General features: G+C 36.6%; 3 pseudogenes; all 3 read right to left on the bottom strand.

Moving 5' to 3' along the window:
• Positions 1-219: 219 nt before the first annotated feature.
• LOC140826639 (UTP:RNA uridylyltransferase 1-like) lies at positions 220-3,846 on the bottom strand (annotated as a pseudogene).
• A 1,720-nt stretch (positions 3,847-5,566) lies between these two features.
• Positions 5,567-6,629, bottom strand: LOC140826806 (probable carboxylesterase 9; annotated as a pseudogene).
• Positions 6,630-7,452: 823 nt separating this feature from the next.
• LOC140828282 (receptor-like serine/threonine-protein kinase At2g45590) lies at positions 7,453-9,782 on the bottom strand (annotated as a pseudogene).
• Between the last annotated feature and the right edge of the window lie 3,082 nt (positions 9,783-12,864).

Raw genomic sequence — 12,864 nt, forward strand, 5'->3', positions numbered from 1 at the left:
ATTAAAGATAAAACTAAACATTTAATAAAATTTTAAAAATATTATATAAATACGATTATAATTTTATACATACGTGTGTGTATACTTTATTAGTTATTATGGACTTTCTATAATGAGATAGAAAGTCATGTCCCAAGGAATGATTCCTTACCGATCAAGTTATTATTACTATTTAGTGAATGATTCGTGATATTTTTATTATGATGTTCACAACACAAATCACAAAATCCTCTAAATAATTGTACTATAGTGGCTAAAACTTCCAAATAATCATGACTTTTCGAGAAACAAGAAAACCAAACGACGTAGAGAAACTTTGATACATCACAAGCGAGGAATTTACAAGCTGCGGACGGTTACTTTGTATAATTAGGAACATAAGGCTCAAACAAAGTCACGCATGGATTGGAGTCATACTGCATTATTTGTGCAGCTCGTTCGAACTCTTCCCGCAGTACTCTAATGCTGTACTTGTCCACAACTCTACCAAGATCATGGGATACCTCGAAAGGATCCTCGATACATATCAGGTGGCGGTCATTACCAACCCTTCTAGTCCAGTCTTTAGCTCTCTTGCTGGAAGGTAAAAACACAAATCATGATCAGTTGTTACAACAGACAGCGGGTAGGGTTTCACATGCACGACATTAAGAGTCTGGCCAGATCCAATATCCTCTATTTATCACATATTGAACCAACAGATAACTTGGTGAGGCAATTATATTAAGAAGTAATATGTTTCAAACAATCAATTCTGCAAGTAAATTACATCTTTTAACTAAATGGAGTATATGTAGGTCTAGAAAGTGCTTCTCACCTCAGAGTGCATCCCATGCGGATCGATATAACATCATTTGCATAATCATGGCAATAAGCCCAATAAACGAAAAAGGCCCACACCAACTGTGCAATACTTTCTCCATTCAGGGCCCCGAAATTGGAAAGGTTTTCCACTTTATCAAAGTAAGTGTATTCAACATTGTTTACAGTAGCAGAATAAGTAGAATCCATCGCCTGTCAAATTGGGAAGAGATGAGAGTTGAGGAAAAAAGGCATATTATGTGCAAGCCATCATCAACACATTGCAGACCGAAAGTCAGGGCATATTTTCAAGCCAAAAGATATGCCATTCACACCTCATGACCAGAATGGCGCAAGTCAGTCAAAATCATACGAGAGAAAAGAACACGCAGATATGTAGCTGCACAAGTACTAACGACAAAATGATTATCTAGAAATTTCCAGATTGCAACTGCATATATTTGTACAAACAAATATTATAGACTACCTTAACAAATATCAAACATCACGAAAAACCAAATCATACAGAGTCACATACAAATGGATATCAGAAATTCGAAGGCACGGATAGAAACAAAACACTTCTGAAGGTACAGAGGGATACAACGACAATCAAAAATCACACACCTGCAAGCACGGGAGGATGGCAGGCCTTCGCTGTTGTAAGAAATGAATGCACATCAACACATACCTGATAAAATATACACAGGGAATTAGTCAAACACTAAAGGAAGGTGAAGGCAGAAATGAAGGTTATTGAGGTAGTCAAAGGTGACTCACGCATAACTCGACAGCGTTCCTTGGTATGTTTCATTGACTGCACGTGATTTCGCCCAATGTTTCACAATGAAAGCCAGCTGTCGGAGTCTACCATCTATGCGAGCGTAATCTCGAAGCAGCTTCGTGTTAACAACTGCCAGAACGTTGTTCACACAAATGTCACATGAAATACCAGTGTCTGGATCCATCAGCTTAACTATAGGGACTCTAGCACGGGTAAATGCCTGGATATAACACACGGATCGCAAAACTAAGACACTTATCCAAGGATAAGGACCCCATTTACTAGAAAATTGCATCCATAACAAAATCTAAGTAAAATAGAAAGGGGGAGATCATTGACCTGTACATTATGAAAATGGTCAGACTTCAAAATATCAGCCAATTTCAACAAGATCTCACATTTGTCAACATTCTCGTCTTCCATTGCAAGGCAAATATCAAGATCACTTTTTGAAAATCCAAATGAGTTGGCACATGATCCATAAAGATATAATCGAGCCTCTGGCCATTCCTTACTAACAAGGTACTCCAATACTGTCAACAATTGCTTTTGCTTGACCTTTTCTTCCTCAGCTGGGATTAATGATTCATAAAGAGCTATAAGTGGAACATTCAGCCTGTTTATGTCATCTCGACATGCGGTCAGCCTTTTCTGATTTCTCATTCTCTGAGCCATTATCCACCGTCCTCTCTGGTCAGATCTATAATCCTGATCAAAGGGAGAAAAGGTGAGCTAGCAAGAAAGGGAAGTTTCAGCATCTGGGATAGTTCCCCATACTAGCCATACACAACTATAATCTTTGAAAGCTCTAGAAAAAATATCATAGAAACTTATTTCCACGGTCTCATATAGTAATGAACCTGTTGGGGTTCTGACCAGAAGAAACATTATACACCAACCAAAAAAAAAAAACTGGCAATAATCGAAATGTTAAGGTATAACAAAATTTAATGACAAAGAAATATGTTTGCTTGTGTTTCAGTTATGAACACTAGAAACAGCATTCAAAGAAAAGAAAGACAAACCATTGATATCCGTCCATACTCAAAATGTAAGCACAAGCAAATAAAACATTACCTTGTCACGGATGTAAGTTGTTTTATCACTCTTCTCATCAGACTCATCCCCAAGTCCCAGAGAACTTACAAGCTGATCCTCCAAATCATCCAACTCGCTCCTCCTCTGATCCTTACTCATCTTAACCCACCCACCGTTCCTCGATTCTTCCTGATCATTAGCATCATCTTCATGAAGCCCCATCATTGACTCCTCAATATTAGAAACTGGAACAGAGTGAAAATTGCTTCCAGACGGTAATCCAGGGGAATCAAGTTGATGGCTAAATTTATCATTCTCATTTAAACCACCCAAACTGCCCTTACCCTTAACCACATTATGGTCAAAAGTCCTACTTCCATACTCCCAGTTTCTCACATCCCGCATCTTACTCGAAAATCCTTGCGGCTGTGGCGCCGTTGCCCTATAATTTCCATTATAACTTTGCTTCCCCTTGTTATTACCATAATTTCTTCTTTCTTTCTCGAAATCCCTCCATCCATTAGAATTTGCATGTTGCTTCCCATTGGTTTCGACTGAATTTCCAATAAACTCATTCGATCTTCTATCCATCCCAAAACCCTCCATCAAATATGAGTTTCCAAGTTTTCCCCTTTGACCAAAGCTTTCATTCATAACATTCCCTCCTAAACTGGCAGCATTACGTAGGATATGGGGATTTACAGACCCAAAAATTAAATTTTGCTCTGGCTGATAAGCTGAGGCAGGTTTGGAATTGCCAACAGTAAACCCTAACCTACTCATATCCTCGCCGTGCGATGAACGATTCAACTGCAAACCATGCTGATCCGTAGAGTGATTGTGTCTCCGAGTTGGAGACATTAAATCAGGGTTTAAAACAGTGTCTGCGTTAGGGTTTTGTGGGAAGAAATTGTGTAGAGCAAAAGGATGGCAGTGGATTGTTACCCCATGGAAGATAGGGGAAATCTCCGCCATACGACGGCTGAGGTAGCGCAAAGGCCGGTATTGTAGAACCCACAGACGCGACAGCCGGGTCAAGCGAGAAGGCTTGTGAAGACTGCGGAAGCACGTGAGTTGGCGCGTGAGAATTCGATGGCTTACGTAGGAGTTGGAGGAGAAACTCGCCGCCATTCACGAGCTGAGCCGGCGGCGGCGTATCGCCTCTGTTCATATGGAGAAATAGTATTTTTGGGTTTAGGATTCAATCGTCAGCGTCTATTTAAATTTTATTGTCTTTTTACGACTATGACCAATGTTATATATCCAATCAAATTTATATAACAACTTTTATTTATTAAAAATTCTAAAATTTTATTTATCAAATCTTGTAATATTTATTTTATCTATAATTTTTGTAGAGTCCTAATTGTGATTGAACTAGTATTCTTAATCATGTAGATAATTGTAATTGATGCTAGAGATTCTTGGATAAAAAAACGTAATCTTTAGATATTTATTTGAATCTATGATTCTAAATTATCTTATGTCATCGAAATATAATTTTAATGTATATATATATATAAATAGTATAAGTGAGTTTATATTGAATCAATGATTTTTCTATTTCTGTGAATGAAATTAAAAGAAATGATTTTGAATGTTAAATATTATAAGTGAGTTTATATTGAATTAATGATTTTTCTATTTCTGTGAATGAAAATTAAAAGAAATGATTTTGAATGTTAATGAGTTTTCTATTTATGTGAATAAAATTAAGAAATGACGAGTTTGTCTCACATAAGACAATAAAAATAGTATAAATGAGCTTCTATTTATTGAGTTACATTTTATAAATATATAAGAAGCGAGTCTCATGTGAGACTGTCTTATGAATCATAATTTGTGAGACTTGTCAACTCTATCCATATTCACAATAAAAAGTAATATTATTAGCATCAAAAGTAATAAATTTTCATGGGTGACCCAAATAAGAGATCCGTTTCACAAATACGACTCGTGAGACCGTCTCACACAAGTTTTTGTCATATATAAGAATGATTGGTCAAAAGATTTTCTCGTTGGGATGCAAATCCAGGGCTCGATTTGCATTGAAAAGACTTGACTTGTCTGAAAACGTATAAAACTTGGTACGTTGAATGTCAACATTTTCCTATTTATTTTATTTTTCTAGAAGAAAAACCTTTCACATATCATGTGAGACTTTTCACTCATCTGTCTGTGGTGCTTCTCATGAGACTACCTATATAGAGGTTGACCCAAACTCTCAAACATCATTAGCATATTTTTTGTTTCGTATTTTATCATATACAAAATTGATGTCATTGACTGTTCTTACTTGTGAGTGATGTTCGAGAACTTCAATTCTCTATGGTAAATATTATTTTTGAGTTTTGGTTTTATTGTTTATTGCTTTTTGTTCAATAAAATAATCGAATCATTTAATCATTATTAGTGGATGGTAGAATAGAAATGGGCAGTTGATGATTATAACTAACATCAGCGTACTGTCTGTAGCATACTATCCGTAGGTTTTTTGTGAGACAGTTGTGAGACGTGTTAACTATATTCATGTTCACACAAAAAAGTAATATTTTAGAATAAAAAATAATATTTTTTTATGAATAACCCAAATAAGAGATCTATCTCACAAATATGACCTGTGAGACTGTCTCACACAAATTTATGCTTACTGTCTGACGCAATATCTAACGACTAAACACATATAAAATAAATTTGGTTAAATAGTAATATTCTTAACATAAAAATAATATAATTTTATGAATGACCAAATAAAAGACTCGTCTCACAAAATATGACTCGTGATACCGTCTCACACACATTTTTGCTTACTGTCTTATGCAAGATTTAACGACTAAACACATATAAAATAAATTTGGATAAATATAGACCGTTGATCAAATTAGGATAATCACAAAAAAGAGTGTTGTATTAAATTTCCAAGAATGCATTATTTCCGATAAATTAGTGAAAACAAACAAACTCTTTTATACAATAATTAACAATGGCATTAGCCCGGCGCGTGTCGATCATATCCATCCCATGGAATCCGACGTCGTCGGAACGTGCTGGTGCTCCACCAGCACCTGCACCAAATTTCTGCTGTCGGTCGATCAACGGATCGCCGCCAAAACCCTATATATAATAAGGCACCTCCCCACAGATTTAAGCTTCTCTTTCACTTGAATATCCATGAAAGGGATGGCAGAATCGGTGGTCGCGATCCGTTCCCAGCGGCAGCGGCAGCGGCCGCGCCAGCTCCCATATCAATCGCCGGAAACAGAAAGTACCGATCAGTCGCTAGCTTCAGCTCACTCCTCGTCCGCGCCTTCCCACCAAAAAACGGTTGGTTCAGTATGATTTCGACGACAGTCAGCGGTGCGAGGTTTAGATCCTGTATCCGCATCGCGGCATTGAACGCGATGTTGGCGCCACATAGCATCTCGAGGAATCGCCATATAGTCTCTTATCCACTGGTCGCCATTACTGTCCATCAGCTGGTTTCTCGTTGATGTCATCTTCGTACTGAGCAGGGAGCCGATGCTCCGGCGCTCGATGGAAGTCCACGGCGACAAGGATGGCGGGGACGTCGCTTGAGATCTTGTTGCTCATCTCAGGAGCATGGTATTGGCGAGACTCGTCTGGATCCATCCGCCGGCATGGAAGAACAAGATGATGGGTAGAAGGACGACGGCGTTGTCGTTGGATGGGAGTTTGGAAGGCCGGTAGATTCGCATCCAGGTTATCTTGTCGGCATCGACGGTGACGTCTTTGCTCAGCACCACCGTGCCGGGTATTTGGTGTACTTCGCCGGTGGCGGGGTAGGGTGGGAGCTTCGTGTATCTGGTGAGTGAGCCATTGCCCATTGGGATTGATTGATACGTTTACATGTTCGTAGGGATCAAATTTGGACATTATTGTTCGTTCTAAGTTGTGTTAAGATACGAAGACAAGTGTGATTTGATTGATGTTTTAATTTTTTGTTTGACGTTGGAATTTGAATTTGATCAATATTGGGGAACAATAATTGTGGGCATCCATAAATTTTGATTTTCGAACGTTTTGAGGAGTATTAGTTACTGCAGATTTTACCAATTGAAACTTTCTTCTTGGTTTAACGTCCCCCATTAGCCAACAAGTATACATTATTTAGATGATTAGATGAAACAATGTAATCATCTTAATAATATTCAGAATACTTAATCTGAAAAGGTTTAGTTTAACTACAAAAAAAAAAAAAAAGTTTAGTTTGCCAAATTTGGGTTATGAGTAGATCATGGACTCATTTTGGGTTGCTACTTTATAAAATTGAAAATCTAAAGCCAAATAATTTTATGAGTCAAAAGAGTCGGGTCGCCCATGTATCCGTAGTAGAACATGTATATACTTATCTTTTTCAATGTTGCTATTACTTTGAGTTGGATGTGTAGTTTATTATAATTGAATCTCGGATTGGATATCTCATCTTAAACTTGATATGTTAAAATCAGAAACTATGTATAAGTCATCCGTTTTCCCTACATCATTTGATGCTGTTTTATAATTTTGATGGGTCGTTTAATATGTATCTGATCACCAACATTTGCTAAACACACAAATATTAAGCAATGGCGGCGAATAATAAAGTGGTAGACAACACTAAATTTCTTGGTAAGATGGGACCTCAACTTTCTAAAAGTGAGGGAAATGATCAAAGATACTATGCTTACACTCATGCATGGGATTTCTAACTATCAAAAGCAGTGGGATCACATCACAATCCATTTGAAAAGTTGTTCATCCATCAACATTTCTCAAAAGTAAGTCGAAAGAGAATCAGATTTGAGTCAATTATGTATTGCCTAACGAAATCATGTGAAAAATTTGCCCGTCAATCAATTTCTTGAAGCAAATACTACACTTGACATGTATAGTATTCTTATGAAATTATACTACATAAGAGCTCCACTCTTCCAACATCAGGCGTGGAAGTTTCCTTCATCTGGCAGGAGTGGGTACACCAAATAAAGAAACTGAGTTCACCTACTCCTTTTTTGGGACTTGAAAGGAAACTTGGATGGTGGTGATGGAGAAAACTCAAATGGCAAGTGTGGCGCCTCTGATCTACCGGATAACATTTCGACAATATCTGCCATCGAGGGGCGCTTATTAGGTGATCTTTGCAGGCATAGAAGGGCAACTGTGATGCATAACAATGCCTGTTCTCTATCCAGTGATTGAATACTGAATCTACAAGATCCAATAGCCTCCCATTCAGGGCAAGCTGCCGAGCCCCAAGATATCAAATTTGCTCTTTCGAACTCTGAGATTGGTGAGGCCATACTTGCAATGGCCTCCGGCCTGAAACTAAAATACACAACAAAACCCCAAGCTACTAACGTCGCACTTGTCTGACACCTGTGCACCACCACTATACTCAGGAGCAGCATAACAAACAGTTCCCCTCATACTTGGAGTGCTACTAATACCTCCACTTTTTTAGGATTTCTCCACTAGCATATCTTGGCTATTTTTCTTCTTCCAATCTTGAACTCTCCACTGAAACCATCAAGCACCGATCAAACACGGACGACACTCCTTACTCTTACTCCGTTTTCTATCTTGCACAATTTCTTATCCCCTTGCCACCACAAGCCCCCTTCATCACTGGATTTGAGCCCTCTTTTCTTCTTTTTCTTGGCCAAGTCCTCACAAAAACTCCTCCTTCCACCATTCTCTAGGTTTCCTATTCCCTTTATCCTTCTTCATCGTCTCTCTATCCAATGATCCCCACCATTCCAACTTTCTTCCCCAGTTTCTTATGCTCAACTTTGGCGCTGTCTTTAAACGAACTTGTGAGCTTAATCTCCTTCGGCTTCTCCTTTCCCAATCTCACTACCTATCCACTCCATTACATAGTCCTTCACCCGCCCGGACTCGGATAATCCACTCATATTATCTTGTTTCCACCACCAATCCCTCCCCGAATCACACTTTCCCCTAACCACCAACCCCTTTTCTACTCCCACTATCAAAACTCATTCTTTCAAGAAACCCTTCAGAGAGACCAGCCAAATGCTCAGACGGTGACGCGGCACTGGCCTCAGTCCCGCCATCTAAAATCATCACACAAAAACTATCAGGCGACTGATCCACATTCACAACCACGACATCTTCTGTCATCAAGCTCTCGTTTTCCTCGACAATTGATCCACATTCATCGCATTTCCCCTCGATTATTTTCTCCTCTTCTTCCACAAACATATCCAAAATCTCGTCCCCTCTGTTTAGCACCTGGGCCAACCCAAAATCAGATATTTTTGCATTGAAATCAAAATCTAGCAATATATTCGATGGCTTAATGTCGCCGTGAACAATAGCTGGATCGGAACAGTTATGCAGGGTAATCTAGGACCCTTTGCAATGGACATTACAATGGCAAACCTCTACTCCAAATCATCAACTCCGCACACTTTCGATCTAACAATGCATCTTGCAAACTACCATTTTTGCATGTACTCGTAAACGAGAACCAGTCTTCTCCCTCTCCTCTTCCTCCTCCGACTGTAATATCGCATTTTGCAGCTACTGTTAACATTCAAATGTAGAAGAAAATCCGAGTATGCAAACAAAATGGGGGGCAAACACGGGAATCTATACGCGCCAGCAAGAGAGAGTTCATTTTGAAACTCACGTTCGCCTTGAATAGAAGCCTCGCTGGTGAGCTCACCGCGATTTCCTGGCCAGAAGGAAGGACCCCCCTTATAAACCGATCCGAACCCACCTTGCCCAAGGCGATTGGCGGTTAGAGAACGAATCAGTGGCGCGGCCGTAGGAGGGAGAAGGAGAACCGATGCGACGGCAACGGTGGCTTCAGATCTGCTGGTGCTGTTCTTTTTGCGTGATATTTTGCGGTAAATGAAGGCGGAGAGCAGGAAAAAGACCAACGCTATGACAGCTGCAAGGAGGGGTGGAAAGAGAGAGATCACACGGCGGTGCGACGGTGGCGGAGGTGGAGGCGGCGACATTTTAGCGTAGAAGAGTATGCTCAGATCATGGAAAGAGACTGGTGCGTGTGTATGTGTTATATTTATCTCTATTCTTCGTCGTCTTCTACAGCTGAGTTCTGCATCTCTGAGCTGTGTTTTGTCCAAATGCTACGGCTACCGCCTGTGATGCTCGTAAACCCGACAACAAGGAAATCTTTTAATACAAATTAAATTCAAAGCCAGTTGAAATTATTATATTATTTATTATTGAGTAATTTAATTTGTTGTGCATTGACTCAAACTCCAAAAAATATATTGATTTGACATTCTAGTATTTTAAATTATACCAATTTTTATTATACAACTGATATTATACTAATCCAGGTAATATGTATGATACTTTGAAAAATGACTGTTATTTTTTTGTAAGATGACACAAATTTTTTTTATGTTATCATACGAATTGTTTTGATCTATAATTATTATGAAAATAATATTTTTAACATAACAATTTATATTTTTATAATTTATGTCGAAGATCCACGGTCTCACAAGAATTTTTTTATTAAAAAATCATATATATTATATTATGATAATTTTTTTATTTTTTAAATTTAATTAATCAACCCAATTTTATTATTAAAAATAAAACTAAGGATAGGTTCCTTGTTTTGAAAAATAATATTCATTTCGTCCCAATTACATAGTTCATGCACCATCAATATTTTAAATTTGGTGACTAATTTAATCTATGGATCATTTAAAAGTCAACAAAATAAATTTTTAATAATGCCATGTTATATATAAGATACCATATATCTTGTACGATTATTACACTTTAGGTCAACTACGGAACTTATAATTATCAAATTTGATTTGAAAGAATTCGTGAGTTTGTTTACGTTAATGGAAAGTCAAATGATTTGGATCAAAATATACAGGAAAAGGGTAAAAAGTACTGATATTTATTTCATTATATATTGTTCAAAGACAAAATAAAAGGAATTATAAATATGATTTTTTATTTTTATCCCTTCTTATGTAAGATGTGTTTTGAGCAAAAACAATATCGATTAGCGTGACATGATCGATTGATGGATAATTATTGAGCAATAATAGTTCGGTTATTTAAATATTGAATACAATTAATTAAATCGAATTTGATTTTCAAACCAAACTGAAGATACTCAAAATAATCATTCGTAGAAATCGAATAAATATTTGGATAAAACATTTAAAATATATGTAAGTTGACTATGTGAAAACATTTTTGGTTGAAGCATTTTATCAAAATTTGGTATGTAGTATTTTGGTATTTGAATACACTTCAACATTGCATCTTAAAAACAGTAACAATACAAGTAAATGCAATAAATAAATAGACACACATTTGTTTATATATGTTCAGATATTGACAACTCATATGTCACCTTTTATATCATCCTGGAAAGTTTCACTAGAAGACTTTGATTTATACAATTGCTTTTACAAATCTATTTCGACTTAGAACTCATTCATTGCCTATTTGAAACTTATAACACAAGATTGTAGGTTGCAACGTCACAATCCGCATAATGTTTAACGTCTCTTATGCCAAGATTTTCAACACAATCTTTATTATCTTTGTATGAAGACTCGCTCATCTAAACTTTGAAGTTCAACTATCATGTTTATGTGTGAAATTTTTTATAGTGTATGTATATATCAAATGTATCATCACACTTGGGTTTGCTCTCATTCTAGCTCATTTATTCATGTAAGTTGATCATGCTTTGAATCTCTTTTAAGAACTTGTATTTAATATTCAATATGTTATATTTATATGCTCCAAGAATGATATATATGTTAGACACGAAAAATGATCGTTTGAAAAGTTTTTGTACTGTTTCCGATATTAAAACGATCATTTTTGCCTTGTTGTCCACTTTTTATGAGCCTAACTGATTTTGAGGTCTGGTACTAGTTGGGCTTGTCATCATCTTAACTTCGTAAATAATACTTAATTGTTCCATTTGGATAACCGAGCGGACCAGACTAACTCTCATGCCCAACTAATCTTTGCTAATCATCCAAACTGACGTGCCCTCCTATTAGTTTGCCTAGACGTGGAATACAACTTGTCTCAAATTGAGTTTTCTATTCAGTAGTTTTGGAGGCTGGCCATTTACATCACAAAAGTTGTGATATCATCAAAAACTATAGCTCACCAGAATTTTAGTTTACTAAATTTGAATTCAACTTTCATCTTGAGTTATCAACTTCACACTTGAATAAATTTATTAGAAATAAAATAATTAGTTTTGTTATAATCAAAATCAAGACCGTTAGAGTTTCTAAACCTAAACACGGTATCTTGATTTTAACAATCAATTTATATTATCAAATGAATTAGATCATACACATGTAGAGACATCATATGCACACCTTTTCCAATAAGTTTGCGAATAAAAACCCAACAGCCAAAAAAAAACATAGATTCAAACTATAACTTTTCGGAATGCTTCCCACTAGGCCATTAGTTAACCATAACTATACATTTAAGTTTCTCGGTATGCGTAATTACATCGGAATTAGTTTGATCACCAAAAACAATGCAAATTTTGAAAAGGAATGGTTATAATAATTGTCTAATAGTAGTATATATATTAATTAACCGGTCGATCACTTTTTCTTGATATTATCAATTCAAATATCCTTACCTAATACTTAAAAGGGCTAAATTTCTAACCACAATTTGTTTCAGTTGCATTCTCGTTCAATCAGGCGTCTTTGATGTAATGCCATAGTTGTTTTTAATGTTGTTATAGTACTTGAACTACTGATGATTTCTATTGTCTCCTAGAAATGATCATAGTACTTGTAATTTTAGAAGCTATTGATTTTCAATTATTATTTTTCACAAATCCTAAAAAAGTAGATGTAATAGTTTATTTTTTTTAAACCATGACAAACCCGACATGGTAGATGTAGTTATCCCTTTTTAAATTGCATGCAATGAATTGAACCTTGACAAAAACTTACGTGAGACGGTCTCACGGGTCGTATTTTATGAGACATATATCTTATTTGGGTCATCCATGAAAAATTATTACTTTTATGCTAAGAGTATTATTTTTTATTATAAATATCGGTAGGGTTGACCCGTCTCACAGATAAAGATTCGTGAGACCGTATCACCTTAGACCTCAAAGACTCAAGAGTGGAGCTGGCTTATCCCTCAAAATTCGAGTTCGTTCAATAACACCGTAACTAGATTATCTGCTGATATCCCAAGCCACTAACTGACTGATATAT

This window comes from Primulina eburnea, chromosome 3 (assembly GCF_022965805.1).
Source record: "Primulina eburnea isolate SZY01 chromosome 3, ASM2296580v1, whole genome shotgun sequence".
In the NCBI taxonomy this organism is placed as follows: Eukaryota; Viridiplantae; Streptophyta; class Magnoliopsida; order Lamiales; family Gesneriaceae; genus Primulina; species Primulina eburnea.